The following is a 16,988-nucleotide window of genomic DNA, read 5'->3' as shown; positions in this document are numbered from 1 at the left end:
GAATTCTTTTTTTTTTTTTTTAAAGATTTTATTTATTTATTTGACAGAGAGAAATCACAAGTAGATGGAGAGAGGCAGGCAGAGAGAAAGAGAGGGAAGCAGGCTCCCCGCTGAGCAGAGAGCCCGATGCGGGACTCGATCCCAGGACCCTGAGATCATGACCTGAGCCGAAGGCAGCGGCTTAACCCACTGAGCCACCCAGACGCCCCAGGCACCCCAATTCTTAAATTTATATTTCTAGGGGCACCTGGGTGGGTCGGTGGTTGGGTGTCTGCCTTTGGCTCAGGTTCTGGGATCGAGCCCGGCATCAGGCTCTCTGCTCCATGGGAAGCCTGCTTCTCCCTCACCCACTCCCCCTGCTGTGTTCCCGCTCTCACTGTGTTTCTCTTTTTCAAATAAATAAATAAATAAAAATCTTTTTAAAAAATATTTATATTTCTAGCCCGGCCCTGTTCTCTCACCTCCAGATGCAAATATCGGATTGCCTACTGGACAATGCAAAGGTCTCCCAACTCAGCCTATCTTTTTTTTTTTTTTTAAGATTTTATTTATTTATTTGAGAGAGAAAAAACATGAGTGTGGGGGAGGGGCAGAGAGAGAAGGAGAAACAGACTCCCTGTTGAGCAGGGAGCCCGAGGTGGGGCTTGATTCCAGGACCATGGGGTCATAACTTGAGCTGAAAGCAAATGCTTAACCAGCTGAGCCACTCAGGAGCCCCTCCAACTCAGCCTATCTTAAACCTAACTCAGGGTCACCTTGGTGAGTCAGTTGGTTAAGCATCTGCCTTCGACTGCAGTCATGATCCCAAGGTCCTGGGATGGGGCCTGCATCAGGCTCCCTGCTCAGTGGGGGGTCTGCTTTTCCCTTTGCCCTCCCTTTCTCTCTCTCTCTCTCAAATAAATAAAATCTTTGGGCGCCTGGGTGGCTCAGTGGGTTAAGCCGCTGCCTTCGGCTCAGGTCATGATCTCGGAGTCCTGGGATCGAGTCCCGCATCGGGCTCTCTGCTCAGCGGAGAGCCTGCTTCCCTCTCTCTCTCTCTGCCTGCCTCTCCATCTACTTGTGATTTCTCTCTGTCAAATAAATAAATAAAATCTTTAAAAAAAAAAAAAATCTTTAAAAATATTTTTTAAACCTAACTCATTATCTTTTTTAGCCCAAAACCTTGTCCTCTTCCTGCATTCCCTACTTCCATAACCTGAATATCCATCTTTTCCATATGCACAGACAAGAAACCTAGGAATCATTCTCAACACCTTCCCTTTTCACTCCCCGTGTTTAATGCATACACAAATCCTATCAGTTTTCTCTTTAACATATTTGATTCTGTTCATGCCTCCACCTCTAGGCCAAGCTCCCACCATTTTGTTTGCAGGTACTCAAGGCCATTCTAGCTGGTCTCTCTGCATCTTGTCTTCTTCTCCCCTCTAGTCTGTTCTCCCATGCTGCAGCCAGAATGTTCTTTCTACAGTACAGTTCTATATTTCAACTCATGTCACTTTTTATTTTACTCTTAGGATACAGACCAAATTTCTTAGTAAGACTCAAGTTTCCCTTTTAAGGCTCTCACAGCACCAAATGCCTCTGTGTGATCATTTACTTAGCATATGTCTCTCTGACCAGACTGAAAACTTCAGTAGAGCAGGACCATGTGGATTTTACTCCCAGTGTTTTCCTAGAGCCCCTAGCCCAATGTATGGCTTTGTGGGCACTCAGTGAATATTTATTAAAAGAATGGATGATTAGATGATTGATCTGTACCTCTCTCCCTATATTTTTCTATTTTGTACTTTTAATCTGTATACTTTAAAAATATAAACTTATAGGAAGTATATACTTGTAGAAAACAAAATATGGAAAATATAAAGAAGGAAACAAAACTGGTTCATAGGGACACCTGAGTGGCTCAGTGGGTTAAGCCGCTGCCTTCGGCTCAGGTCATGATTCCAGGGTCCTGGGATGGAGTCCCACAACGGGCTCTGTGCCCAGCAGGGGGCCTGCTTCCCTTCCTCTCTCTCTGCCTGCCTCTCTGCCTACTTGTGATTTCTCTCTTTCAAATAAATAAATAAAATCTTAAAAAAAAAAAACAACTGGTTCAAAAATTTTCTATTTAACTCAGATAATAATGTTAACATTTTGGTTTATTTTAATCCTTGTACAAGTTCATATAATGTATTTATCTTACATATTTGTGGTCAAATTGTGAAGAAATTTGTTTACCTTTTGTTTTTCACTTAATAATTTGTCAAAAGCTTTCTCCCATGTAATTACAAATTATTTGAAAATTAAAATTAGTGGTTGCATATGTTCTGTCCTGAAGCCCATCTTTCTAATCTGGCCTATAACTGTATAGTTGAATTATTTCCACTTTTGTTTTGCTTTTGCTGTGATGAAATAATTCTCTCTCTCTCTCTCAGTACATTTCTTGAAGTAAAATTCCTGGGTCAGAGAGTATGCATTTTCATTCTGAATCATACTGCCAAATGTTTATATCACTTATACTCCTACTAACAGCATATGAGGGCTAGTTTTCCCACCTCCATCCCAACACTGGCCTTCGGAGTCTTCAAATGTTTTTTATTTTTCCTTTGTTATTGAGGCATAATTGACTTCAACTGGTAATTATGTCTTATTACTAAGAGAGGTTAAAATTTTTTTCATACAGTTTTATTGTAACTATCCCATTTAGATCCTTTGCCCACTTTTAATTTGTAAAAATGGTAAAATACACATAAAATACCATCTCACCCATTTTTAAGCATACAATTCGATAGTGTTAATCATCTTCACAATGTCGTGCAGCTGATCTCCAGAACTTTTTTATCTTGCAAACTTTGTCTTGAAACGGTGTGCCCATTAAATAGCAGCTCCTCGTTTCCCCTTCCCTCAACCGCTGGCAATCACCATTCTACTCTGTTTCCAGGAGTCTGACTACTCTTGATACCTTACAGAAGTGGAATCATGTAGTATTTGTCTTTTTGTGACTGGTTTATTTCACTTAACATAATGTCCCGAAGGTATAACCATGTTGTAGCATGTGTCAGTTTCCTCCCTTTTTAGATCTGAATAATATTCGATGGTGTGTATGTAACATATTTTGTTTATCCATACATCTGTGTATGGACACTTGGGTTGCTTCCACCTCTTGGGTATTGTGAATAATGGTGCTATAAACATCTGTACATTCTTTCCCACTTTATACCTGAGGTACTTTAGGGGCGCCTGTGTGGCTCAGTTGGTTAAGCATCTGCCTTCGGCTCAGGTCTTGATCCCGGGGTCCTAGGATTGAGCTCTGTGTTGGGCTCCCTGCCCAGCTAAGCAGGGAGCCTGCTTCTCTCCACCCCACCGCCCCCACCCCTGGTCTTGTATGTGTTCTCTCACTCTCTCTCTGTCTGAAATATGTAAAATCTTTATATATATATATATATATATATATATATATATATATTTATATATATAATTAAAGTACCTCTGTTACATATATATATGTATTTAAAAAAATACATATATATATATTTAAAAAAATATGTCTGTAGGGGCACCTGGGTGGCTCATTCAGTTAAGCATCTTCCTTTGGCTCAGTCATGATTCCAGGGTCCTGGGATCGAGCCACACATCCAACTCCCATGTTCAGCAGAAAGCCTGCTTCTCCCTCTCTCCCTCTGCTGCTCTCCCTGCTTGTATTCTTTCTCTGTCCAATAAATAAATAAAATCTTAAAAAAATAAAATATATTTTTTAACAGGTCTCTGTTTTTTTTTATGATCAGAAACAACAACTAATATTTAGTTGTGCTTAGTATAGCCAAGTATTCTACTCAGCTTTGACATCAGAACCCATGCTTTTATTCCATATGCTGCCTATCCTCTCTGATATGCATATTGTATTATACGGGCTAATCTGTATACTGCCTAATCTATATATTGCAAATATCTTCCCATTCTGTCACTTGTATTTAAACTTTGAGGTTTTCTATTTTGTTAATGTTTGTTGTATGCAAATGTAGTCAAAGTTTGTATTTAATTCTGACTTTGGTAACAGGCTTAGAAAGTCTTTTCTTGGGCACCTGGGTGGCTCAGTGGGTTAAGCCGCTGCCTTTGGCTCAGGTTGTGATCTCAGGGTCCTGGGATCAAGTCCCGCATCAGGCTCTCTGCTCAGCAGAGAGCCTGCTTCCCTCTCTCTCTCTCTGCCTGCCTCTCTGTCTACTTGTGATCTCTCTCTGTCAAATAAATAAATAAAATCTTAAAAAAAAAAAAGGTCTTTTCTTTGGAGGTGCCCAGCTGGCTCAGTTGAAAGAACATGTAACACTTGATCCCAAGGTCATGAGTTTGAGCCCTTTGGGTGTAGAAATTACTTAACTAAATAAGAAAAAAAGACTTTTATTCAAAATTATAAACATAATTACCTGGTTTTTTTCTACATATGGTTTATCATTTAATTTGGATATTTTAACTTTGGTCTTTTTTTTTAAGATAAATTAGGAGAAAGAAAGTAATATTTTCCTTTTCAGTGGTAGCCAATTTTCTATGCACTCTATATGAGTTAATCAGTCCTTGTCCCCACCTTTGTGATATGTCTACTTCTATCATACTTTTATGTACTTAAGTTCTATATTCCTGGCATAAAGCGTATTTGTATGTTATTTTAATATCCTACTAGATCCAGTTCATAAAGTTGTTATTGTAGTTGACATTTTTGTTCATGGGATTAATCTGTGAGGCTCTTACATCTACATTATCTGGTTTTGGCAATAGTTTTTCAGCGTTTGTAAGATAAACTAAAAAGCTTATTCACTTTTTCTGTGTTAACTTATGTTATTATTTAACAAACGTGTATTTCCTTATATTTTTCTAATCAAAGAAATGTGGCTTTCCTCAGAGGATACTAAGGTTTGCAAGGCTCCTGTGAGGATTATAGCACTAATGTCTTTCTTAACTAGTGTGGGCTATAAGAAAGTGAGGGAAAGTCACCTTCTTGCCCTAAGGCAGACTGTCTCAGATGAATGTTTTAATAAGTAGACCAGTAATAATTAAGTTCTTGTGAAATATTGGAACTAGCCTTGTGAAGAGTATGGGTGGTTTAAGAGTTATGTGTTTCTTGTTTCATAAAGCACTGCTGGGGGCCACCTGGGTGGCTCAGTCATTAAGCATCTGTCTTTGGCTCAGGTCATGATTCCAGGGTTCTGGGATCAAGCTTGGCATGGGGCTCCCTGCTCAGGGGAAGCCTGTGTCTCCCTCTCCCACTCCCCCTGCTTGTGTTCCCTCTCTTGCTGTGTCTTTCTCTGTCAAATAAATAAAATGTTGAAAGAAAGAATGAACGAACTAAGGAACTGCTGGGAGTGCCTGGGTGGCTCAGTTGGTTAACCTTCTTTGGCTCAGGTCATGATCCTAGGATCCTGGGATTGAGTCCCCCATCGCATTGGGCTCCTCGCTCCACGGGGAGCCTGCTTCTCCCTCTACCGCTCCCTGCTGCTTGTGTGTGCGTACACGCGCGCACGCTCTCTCTCTCTCTCTCGCTCTTTCATGCTCTCGCTCTAATAAATAAATTTTTTTTAATGATTTTATTTATTTACTTGACAGAAATCACAAGTAGACGGAGAGGCAGGCAGAGAGAGAGAGAGGGAAGCAGGCTCCCTGGGTACGGATCCCAGGACCCTGAGATCGTGACTCGAGCCGAAGGCAGCGGCTTAACCCACTGAGCCACCCAGGCGTCCTCTAATAAATAAATTTTAAGAAGAAATAAAGAAAGCACTGCTAGTCACAAATCTTAGAATAGTAGTTTGAGGGGCACCTGGGTGGCTCAGTGGGTTAAAGCCTCTGCCTTCGGCTCAGGTCATGATCCCAGGGTCCTGGGATCGAGCCCCACATCGGGCTCTCTGCTCTGTGGAAAGCCTGCTTCCTCCTCTCTCTCTCTTTGCCTGCCTCTCTGCCTACTTGTGATCTGTCAAATAAATAAATTAAAAGATCTTTAAAAAAAAAAAAAAAAAAAAGAATGGTAGTTTGAATTTTAAGAGTTCTTTTGATGGTAACCGTAGTCTAGTTCATAGACATTTCACTTTTCCCTTATGTGAGTGGTTCCTGGCAGATTTCAAGGTATCTTTAATTTTACAGTATAAAATGTAGATATTTTGTGTATGGATTAGACCATATATACATATATATGTTTATATGGATATGTATGAATATATATTATATAGTAGTTCTTTGGGGAGAAAAATCTGTAAAAATCAAACTGGTTGCTGTCAAAAGGTCAGATTTGAAGAATAGTTGCAACTCACATCACAAGAGTCCCCTCTCCACTCTGCCCCAATATTTTTTTCTCTCCATCTCTCTTCATCTATTCTTTAATAAGATTTTTAAAAACAGAGGCGCCTGGGTGGCTCAGTTGTTAAGTGTCTGCTTTTGGCTCAGGTCTTTTTTTCTTTTTCTTACTATTTTTCCCCCCATATTTTGTTTATTTGTCAGAGAGAGAGAGCGAGCATGCACTAATGGGGAGCAGCAGGCAAAGGGAGAGAAGGCTCCCTGCTGAGCAAAGAGCCTAATGTGGGACTCAGTCCCAGAAAAGTGGGGCCATTACCTGAGCCAAAGGCAGTTGCTTAACTGAATGAGCCCTCTGGGTGTCCCTTGGCTTAGGTCTTGATCCCAGGGTTCTGGAATCGAGCCCCGTATCAGACTCCCTGCTCAGCGGAGAACCTGCTTATGTTCACTCTCTCACTGGGTCTCTTCATGTCAAATAAATAAATAAAATAAAATAATTTAAAAAACATTATCTTAAAGATATAAAACTCTGAAAAAAAATGATATGAAACTCTAATTTGTTTTGGTAGAGAACACCAGACAGGTCCTGTAAAATAAAAAGATTTGGGAAATAAGGTGATTCTGGTGTGATCTTGGAGAGACAATTGAAGAACTATTGGAACTTGGAAACTCCATTTTTAATTTACAGTGAAGAAAGAAGGATAGGATTAAGACTAGTAAGAATGTATGTGAATGTGGAATACTGGATTACTGACCACTGCCTGATACTGAATTTGCTCTCTTTGAAGAATCTAATATGAGGCAAGGAGGGCTTGGCAGTTTCTTGTAGGAAGGAGTCTCCAGTAGTCTTGTTCTGGATTTCAGAGACAGCCATGAAAAAGAAATGGATGACAGCTTGAAGTGTAGAACACGGGAGAGTTGGTTTGGGGGGAGGGGCGGGGTTAAGGATACTTAGAAACACGATTTATTGATACTTGGGAAGGGAGACATTCTGGTCAAGCAGACAGTTTGCCGTTGTGAGTACCGTCGTCACACTCCAGCTCTGCAAACTCGTGGGACTTTCCCCAAACGTCTATATAGGAATGGGATGCTTCATGAGCTTTCCCTTAGTTAGCGCGCCTCAGAATTAGATCTAGTGTTTATACAACAGCTTTTTCAAATAAGGATGGTGATTTGCTGTATATTTGAAAGAGAACATATTTTGTACTTGTGCTTGAATGCTTGAACAACCTATTCTTAGCAATACATGCCCTGGATTTTCGTATGTAGTTTTGCCAAATTTAATCTTTTTAGACTTGATCTTTCAATTACGTGGCTTGCTGAGCTGCACCAGACATCAGTGACATCATTAGCTCCCACACCTTGAAAGAAGGAACTGATTTATGTCGTTTATCTTTAAATTGTAGCGTGTCTTTTCCTTTAAATTTCATTCAAACAGCACCAGTAGCTAGGGCATAGGATGGGCTTAAATGAGATCAGCAAAAAGGGTGTGGAATATGTAAATAAGCCCGGTGACTGCTGGTCGTGATTATACCGGGCATATATTTCCTAGATTTTGGCAATATTCAGATGTACAAAATATTGCTAATTAGTAACTGTGCCTTGGATACTCTCTATTTCAGAAGGAACGGGGTCAATAGGCTCCATGAGAAAAGTGATCCTATATTAAAAGTAACTTGAATCTGAGGGTAAGGTGCTAGGCAACATTCCCAACTCATACTTACCTGGCAGGGGAGATACCATGATCACGAAGGTGGTTTTCCCAGGGCGAGGCTTATCCATTGCACTCCGGATGTGCTGACCCCTGCGATTTCCCCAAATGTGGGAAACTCGACTGCATAATTTGTGGTAGTGGGGGACTGCGTTCGCGCTTTCCCCTGGTATATGTTTAAAAAATAGACTTTCTGAAGTGTCCTTAGTTAGCCATCCTTTTTTGGTGTTAGCAGTAGGCATTTCTAGTGAGTTGTCATATTTACAATATCCGGAAAGCTAATTGTATGCTATCGCCAAATGCTTAAAGTATATGGAAAACTGGAGTGCATGATTTTTGGTAGAGGGGGACTGAGTTTACACTCTCCACTGATTGATACCTTGTACTCTGAAAATACGATTTGCTTATTATTGTTTGGCTTTTTAGCTCATCAGTATGGCTTTCTATAATCATTCTATTGTCTATGATAATATAAATGATGTGTTGTGACCATTGGCCGTTCACTTGGTACTAGTTGTTTAAATAATAAATATATTTTTAAAAAGATTTTATTTATTAAATAAATAAATAAAAATAAGATAGATAATGAATAAATAAATAATAACAAATAAAATAATAAATAAATAAATATCCTTTTAAAAGATTTAATTTATTAAATAAATAAATAATAATAAAATAATAAATAAATAAATAGAATCTTTTTTTAAAGATTCTATTTATTTATTTGACAGACAGAGATCACAAGGAGGCAGAGAGGCAGGCAGAGAGAGAGGAGGAAGCAGGCTCCCCGCTGAGCAGAGAGCCCCATGCGGGGCTCGATCCTAGGACCCTGGGACCCTGGGACCCTGGGACCATGACCTGAGCCGAAGGCAGAGGCTTTAACCCACTGAGCCACCCAGGTGCCCCTAAAATAAATAAAATCTTAAAAAAAAAAAAAATACAGGAAGAAATGTGAGTGGTAGAAAATGTGAAGTATTTCCCACTTGTAAGTCATATTTTATTCTTTTATTCTTTTATTTATTCAGGTATAATTGACATACAATATTAGAGAAGTGTCAGGTGTACAACAGTAATTGGACATTTGTATACATGTGAAAAAGTCACCACAATAAATCAAGTTACCATCTGTGACCTTACAAAGTTAATATAATACTAACATTCCCGTATAATATAGATTCCCCATACTGTACATTGCATCCCCCTATCTTATTTATTTTATAGCTGGAAGTTTGTGCTTCTTAATCTCCTTCATCCATTACACCCCTTGCCTACCTCCCCTCTGACAAACCATCAGTCTGTTCTTTTTTTTTTTTTAAAGATTTTATTTATTTATTTGACAGAGAGAAATCACAAGTAGATGGGAGAGGCAGGCAGAGAGAGAGAGAGGGAAGCAGGCTCCCTGCTGAGCAGAGAGCCCGATGCGGGACTCGATCCCAGGACCCCGAGATCATGACCTGAGCCGAAGGCAGCGGCCTAACCCACTGAGCCACCCAGGCACCCCACCATCAGTCTGTTCTATTGGTGAATCTAAGTTTTGTTTTGTTGCAGATTCTACATATAAGTGAAATCATGTGGGATTTGTCTTTCTTTGACCTAAAAATTTCATTTTCTAAGTGTTTGTTTGCTGGTACGTAGAAATACAATTGAGCTTTGGGGCGCCTGGGTGGCTCAGTGGGTTAAGCAGCTGCCTTTGGCTCTAGTCATGATCCCAGGGTCCTGGAATCAAGCCCCATATTGGTCTCCTTGCTCAAGAGGGAGCCTGCTTCTCCCTCTCCCCCGCAAGTGTGCTCTCTTTCAAATAAATAAATAAAATCTTTAATTTTAAAAAAGAAATATAGTTGATTTTTATGTATTAATCTTGTATCCTGTGACTTTGCTAATTTCCATTAGGGGGTGTAGTGGATTTGCGGTGGGTGCTAAATGCTTTAGGATTTTCTACATAAGCTGCTGTGTCATATGTGAATAAAAACGTTTTTCTTTCTTTCTCTCCAAACTAAGGCTTTTTAATTTCCTTGGCTTAAGCTCTAGCTAAAAACCTCCAGTACACTGTTGGATAAAAGTGGGTAAAGTAGTCATTCTTGATTTGCTCTTTATGTGGAAGGAAGATATTTTTAACATGAAGTATATTAGCAATAGGATTTTCATAGATGTTGTTTATCAAACTGATGATAGTATTTCTTAAAAATCATAAATGGGTGCTGAGTTTTGTTAACTACTTTTTCTACAACTATTTCTTAATCGGTGGCTATGATGAGTTATATGGCTTGATTTTCTAATGTTAACAACTTTGTATTCCTAGGATAAGTCTCATAGGATCATGATGTAATATGCTTTTTGTTTAATGCTGGATTTGGTTTGAAGTTTTGGAGCAATTAAAGTAATTTTGTAACTCTGTCCATGATGGATAATAGTCTGTACTTTTCTTGCATGGTCTTCATCTGGTTTAAGTATCAGAGTAATGCAGGCTTCATGAAATAAATTGGCTCTTTCCCTTGGGTGCAACACTGAAGATCCTAGGTGTGTCACAGTGGGCAGAAAAAGGCGAAATAGTGTGAAATGTGTGAGGGTTTGGGCTTTGCTCTTCCTTACACCCACCAATAAATCCAAACTCTTGTCCAAAAAAAAAAAAAAAAGGGGGGGGTGGCAGTGGGAAATGTTTCCTTCTCTTCTGTTTTCTTTTTTTTTTTTTTTTAAAGATTTTATTCATTTATTTGACAGAGAGAGATCACAAGTAGGCAGAGAAGCAGGCAGAGAGAGAGGAGGAGCAGGCTCCCTGCTGAGCAGAGAGCCCGATGTGGGACTCGATCCCAGGACCCTGAGATCATGACCTGAGCCAAAGGCAGCGGCTTAACCCACTGAGCCACCCAGGCACCCATCCTTCTCTTCTGTTTTCTCAGAATTATGTTAGATTAGTTTTTTGAGGGGAGCCTGGGTGGCTCAGTCGTTAGGTGTCTGCCTTCAGCTCGGGTCATGGTCTTGGGGTCCAGGGATCCAGCCCTGTGTGTCAGGCTCCCTGCTCAGTGGGAAGCCTGCTTCTCCCTCTCCCTCTCCCACTCCCCCTGCTTGTGTTCCCTCTCTCGCAGTCTCTCTCTGTCAAATAAATAAATAAAATCTTTTAAAAAAGATTAATTTTTTAGCAGAAGAGTGACATGATCGGATTTAGGCTTTAGTGGGATACTTGGCCACTGTGTTGATAGACTGGCAGAAGGGAGATCGCTTAGAAAGTTGCTGCACTCTTTTCTCGGCAGGAGATGAGAATGGCTTGTACCAAAGTGGTAGCACTGGAGACAGTGAGAAGCTGTCAGATTTTTATTCTTTTTTTAAGAAAAAAATAAAGACTGTGGATTGAATGTGTGATATGAGAAGAAAGAAAGGAGAAAAGTATGACCCCTAAGTTTGATCTGTACCTTTAATTCTTTTTTCACTTATTAGATACAGAATCCAGGAGGCTGTATCTCCTGCTTCTCCTCTCCATCCACTCTTTTTCACAGATGATGAGACCAAGATATCAACATCATGGGACCCCTGGGTGGCTCAGTGGGTTAAAGCCTCTGCCTTCAGCTCAGGTCATGATCTCAGGATCCTAGGATCAAGCCCTGCATCAGGCTCTCTGCTCAGTAGAGTATTTATGTTTCTCTTATACAAACATTATGCACAGGAGAGCATTGTCATTGAATGTCATTTGTTTTCCTTTTTTTTTTTTTTTTTTTTTTCTCTGTTTAATTTTACCTTTTTTCACTTGGTTACTTTCTGCTCAGTTAGGAATTGCTAATTCTTCCCACACCTTCCAATATCCTATTGTTTTCTACAAAGAAAGTCATACCAGATATTCTTTCTGGAGATTTTTTACTTTTATTTTTCTCCTATGTAAATCCATCACTTTTTTTTTTAAAGTTTATTTATTTAAATAATCTCTGCACCCAATATGAAGCTTGAACTCATGACCCCGAGATCAAGACTTGTATGCTGTACCAGTTGAGCCAGCCAGGTGCCTGTATACCCATCACTCTTCCAGCCTACTACTGCATAGGTAGGATGTGCAGGTCATAGTTTAAATGAGAATCAAATTCTGTGTTGGAGTTAAATTTTCCTTCATCATGTCAGATGTCACTTTATTGACTTCTACTCTCCAAAAGTTTTTGAGAAGGCTTTCTGATTCCTGATCTTTTTAATGTGACGTATGTGACTAATCTTTGTCTCTTGGCAAAGCTGAAGAATCATCTCTTTGTTTCTATTATTCTATAATTTCCTAATGACGTGTCTTAGTGTGTCTTATAGTCATTCATTTTATGGAGTGCTTGACAAGGGCTCTTTCTTTTTTTTAAATTTTTTAATAAACATATAATGTATTATTAGCCCCAGGGATACAGGTCTGTGAATTGCCAGGTTTACACACTTTACAGCACTCACCATAGCACATACCCTCCCCAATGTCCATAACCCCACCACCCTCTCCCTACCCCCTTCCCCTTGGCCCCCCTCAGTTTGTTTTGTGACATTAAGAGTCTCTTATGGTTTGTCTCCCTCCCAATCCCATCTTGTTTCATTTATTCTTTACCTACCCCCCAAACCCCCCACGTTGCATCTCTACTTCCTCATATCAGGGAGATCATATGATAGTTGTCTTTCTCTGACTGACTTACTTCGCTAAGCATAATACCCTCTAGTTCCATCCACGTCGTTGCAAATGGCAAGATTTCATTTCTTTTGATGGCTGCATAGTATTCCATTGTATACATATACCACATCTTCTTTATCCATTCATCTGTTGATGAACATCTAGGTTGTTTCCATAGTTTGGCTATTCTGGACATTGCTTCTGTAAACATTCAAGTGCACGTGCCCGACAAGGGCTCTTTCAACCAGCAAACATTCATGCTGAGAAGTTCTCTTGTATTATTTCATTGGTGATTTTTCCTCCTTGGTTTTTAATTTTCTGAGACTTTCCATATTTGTAAATTTAGAACCCCTACCATGGTCAATTAAAAAAATGTTTTGTTTTCCTTCTCTTCATATTTTTTGCTCAATGCATATATTCAGTTTTTTAGTTTTAGAATCAGATATTTATTTTTTTCTTATTTTCAAATTTTTTTCTTATTTTTAATTTTTTCTTATTTTCTATTTGTGTAGCTTCTTATACTTATTTTTCAGATGCAAGGACTTTTAGTTCTCGGAAGATTTTTTTTTTTTTTAAAGATTTTATTTATTTATCAGAGAGAGAGGGGGAGAGAGCGAGCACAGGCCGACAGAATGGCAGGCAGAGGCAGAGGGAGAAGCAGGCTCCCTGCCGAGCAAGGAGCCCGATGTGGGACTCGATCCCAGGATGCCGGGATCATGACCCGAGCCGAAGGCAGCTGCTCAACCAACTGAGCCACCCAGGCGTCCCAGCTCTCGGAAGATTTTAATGATAGTCTTTATTTTTGTTTTTAGTTTTCTTCCTATTGTATAATCGTTTTCCTCCAAATTGTCTTTTGGTTGGTTGGTTTAGCCACTAGCTTTCATTTTGGAGGTTTTTGTCAGACATCTGGTCATCCTTGGTAGTTCAGTGTTCCTTGATTATTTATAGGTATTCAATATGCCATCTCTGCCTATCACCCAGAATTTAGTATAGTGAGAAATTGAAGCAACCTATGTGTTCAGCAACAGGGCAATGATTATATAAATAATGGGCTGTTCATAAGATGGACTGTCTGGCAGAATTTTTAAATTATATTAACAAGTGGATTGGAAGCTCTGAGAGCTAAGGTGAGGTGTTCAACGTTTGTTTGCCTCCAGAATAATCTGCATAGTAGTCTTTCTGAAAGCCCGTGGCTGACATCTTTGGGACTTGTTTTGTGGTGATCATATTCTTCAGAGGATACTTCTAGTATCCTAAAAAGTAAAGGCTTGGTTGCCACGGTCCTGGAAACCAAATGGAATATGAGAAGGAGGTCTCAGCATTCAGCCTATGTAATGTATATGTACATTTTCTTTTCAGTAAATGTTTTAAGTTTTCATCTGAACTTTTCCAGAGAGCTCCAGGGATGCAGAATTTAAAATTTAAAAAGTATTTTAAAAATACTTTTAAAAACGTTTCCTGTGGCCAGAGACACTTTTTTTTTTTTTTTTTTTTTTTTTTTTTAAGATTTTATTTACTTGACAGAAATCAAGTAGGCAGAGAAGCAGGTGGGCCAGGGCGGGGGAGAGCAGGCTCCCTGCTGAGCCAAGAGCCAGATGCCGGCCTCCATCCCAGGTCCCCGAGATCATGACCTGAGCCAAAGGCAGAGCCTCAACCAACTGAGCCACCCAGGAGCCCCTTCCTATATATTTTTAATGAGAGAATAAAATTAGTTGGTAAAATAATATATGCAATAATTATATGTTGTGTTGTTTTGACTATTTTCAAAGAAACAAACAGAAAAAACCCATGCTCTAGAGGCCCACAGTTTAGTGGGTGAGGTAACTAAATGCCAGGCAGAGAGAAAAGTAAGGCAGCAATATAGGCTGCAATATAGACTGCTCTCAAGGAAAGCACTCCATCCTTGCCAGGTAGGTGTAATTAGCAGACCATGGGTAGGGAGGGGTAAGAGACAAAGCCTGGGTCCTGAGCTGGGTGGAGGTCTGTTTGAATAGTTCCTCCCCATTCTGTAGAAACTGAGGAAGAGATTCAGAGGCTAGAAGCTTATCTAGAGTCAAGCCGTGTGTAAACTGAATGGCAGTCAAGATCATGGATTCCAAAACCCTTGCTCTGCAATACACCGTGCTAACACGTAGCCAGGACTGTTTTTCCTGGACACCCTTTTTCCTCCATCTCCTGGAATAGGAGGGAATGGTGCCAGGCGGGTGTGGAGCATTAGTATCTCTGGAGAGACTGAAGCTAAGCTGGCTCGCGGTTAAAAGCTCACTTGTGTTCGTTCGCTGAAGAGTACTTCACACAGGGAGATCTGAAGACCTTCGGCTACCCCAAAAGTTGAGAGGGATGGATTTCTTTCAGGAAAATTAGGTTGGGGCAAGTGAGAGGAGGAACTAGTCTGTGAAGCCAGCCACAAGGGGTCGCAGCTGCCAGCTCTGCCCTGCCGCACACACGTGACGTTATGCTGGGAGGTGGAGTATGTAGATTCAAGACTCAGGGCCTTTTGAAACCGTATTTTCCTGGAAAGCTGTACACGATTATCTGTTTTCCCAATGCCGAGATACATAGCACGAAAATCTGGTATTGAGTGTCCCTGTTTGTAGATAAAGGCCAGTTAGAGTTGTTTCAGGAGTGACCCCAACCTATGAGTGGTGTGCACAGCACCGGGTATTCCTGTGGCTGTTTCCAACTCATACTTACCTGGCAGGGGAGATACCATGATCACGAAGGTGGTTTTCCCAGGGCGAGGCTTATCCATTGCACTCCGGATGTGCTGACCCCTGCGATTTCCCCAAATGTGGGAAACTCGACTGCATAATTTGTGGTAGTGGGGGACTGCGTTCGCGCTCTCCCCTGAATTACTGTTTTCTAAAAGTAGGTTTTTTGGGTTTTTTTGGAGTATATGTGGTGGTGTTTTGTGAAAGAACTCCAGGGGAAGCAGTGCATTTCCCGTGCAGTCCGCAGTCCACATGAGCTGAGCTGAAGGTAGTTGTTATTGTTAAGCTCACTAAGCCACCCTCGTACCCACTAAGTAGCTTTTTCCTTTCTTGTGGAGGATTGATTACCTGTCTTTTTTTTTTTTTAAGATTTTATTTGACAGAGATCACAAGTAGGCAGAGAGAGTGTCAGAGAGAGAGGAGGAAGCAGGCTCCCTGCTGAACAGAGAGCCCCGATGTGAGGCTCGTGAGGCTCGATCCCAGGACCCTGGGATTATGACCTGACCGGAAGGCAGAGGCTTTAACCCACTGAGCGACCCTTGCGCCCCTGATTACCTGTCTTTTAAGTGGGTTGATAAAAGTATAAATGGTAGGGACGCCTGGGTGGCTCAGTTGGTTGGACGACTGCCTTCTGCTCAGGTCATGATCCCAGAGTCCTGGGATCGAGTCCTGCATCGGGCTCCCGGCTCCATGGAGAGTCTGCTTCTCTCTCTGACCTTCTCCTTGCTCATGTTCTCTCTCACTGTCTCTCTCTCAAATAAATAAATAAAATCTTTTTTTTTTTTTAAAGTATAAATGGTCTTTCACTCTTTTTATTGGAAGTTGAGAAAAGGAATCTTTATTATACTGTCTATCTTTTTTTTTTTCTTATCACTTTAAATGTTAGTACTTGGTTTATGTTTTGTCAGCCAGGAAGGCCTTCTTTTGTTAATTTCGGTAAATTCACCTGCTCCATCTTCTGGAATGACTGGTTTTTCTTCACTATTCAGAGATTGCATTATTTCAACATTGAACTTTCTCTTGTGAAGCTTCCTGGTGTCCAAGCAAACCACCACTGAATTCAGGATTGATTTAAACAATTAGGTACTGAAGATAAGGCGTCTAAAGAAAGCACTTTTAAAATCAAAGAAAAAACGTGATTTTTTTGCTGGATGCAAATGTCACAGGGGCGCATGGGTGGCTCATTTGGTGAAGGGTCTGCTTTTGGCTCAGGTCATGATCCCAGGGTCCTGGGATGCAACCCAGAGTCCAGGAAGTCCGCTTCTCCATGCTCGTCCTGTCTCTCACGTGCACATGTACTCTCTCAAAATCTTAAGAAAATGTCATATAGGGGTGCTTGGCTGGCTCAGCAGCAGGGTATGCAACTCTTGATCTCAGGTTCATGAGTTCAGAGCTCCATGTTGGAATTAGAGTTTACTTTTTAGAAAAAGTCATATATAGGGGCGCCTGGGTGGCTCAGTGGGTTAAAGCCTCTGCCTTCGGCTTGGGTCATGACCCCAGGGTCCTGGGATCGAGCCCCACATAGGGCTTTCTGCTAGGCCGGGAGCCTGCTTCCTCCTCTCTCTGCCTACTTGTGATCTCTGTCTGTCAAATAAATAAATAAAATCTTTAAAAAAAAAAAAAAAAGTCATATATAGGAGCGCCTGGGTGGCTCAGTGGGTTAAGCCTCTGCCTTCGGCTCAGGTCATGTTCCCAG

General features: G+C 40.7%; 2 non-coding genes across 2 annotated transcripts; both read left to right on the top strand.

The window, feature by feature from the left end:
• Window positions 1-7,968: 7,968 nt before the first annotated feature.
• LOC132004643 (U1 spliceosomal RNA) lies at window positions 7,969-8,132 on the top strand. The gene has a single exon (XR_009400597.1). It is a non-coding gene; the product is annotated as a U1 spliceosomal RNA (small nuclear RNA).
• A 7,135-nt stretch (window positions 8,133-15,267) lies between these two features.
• LOC132004644 (U1 spliceosomal RNA) lies at window positions 15,268-15,431 on the top strand. Its single transcript, XR_009400598.1, has one exon. It is a non-coding gene; the product is annotated as a U1 spliceosomal RNA (small nuclear RNA).
• The last annotated feature ends 1,557 nt before the right edge of the window (window positions 15,432-16,988 follow it).

Source organism: Mustela nigripes, chromosome 16 (genome assembly GCF_022355385.1).
Source record: "Mustela nigripes isolate SB6536 chromosome 16, MUSNIG.SB6536, whole genome shotgun sequence".
In the NCBI taxonomy this organism is placed as follows: domain Eukaryota; kingdom Metazoa; phylum Chordata; class Mammalia; order Carnivora; family Mustelidae; genus Mustela; species Mustela nigripes.
The sequence above is the reverse complement of the archived record's forward strand: the minus strand, read 5'-3'. Positions and strand labels throughout refer to the sequence as shown.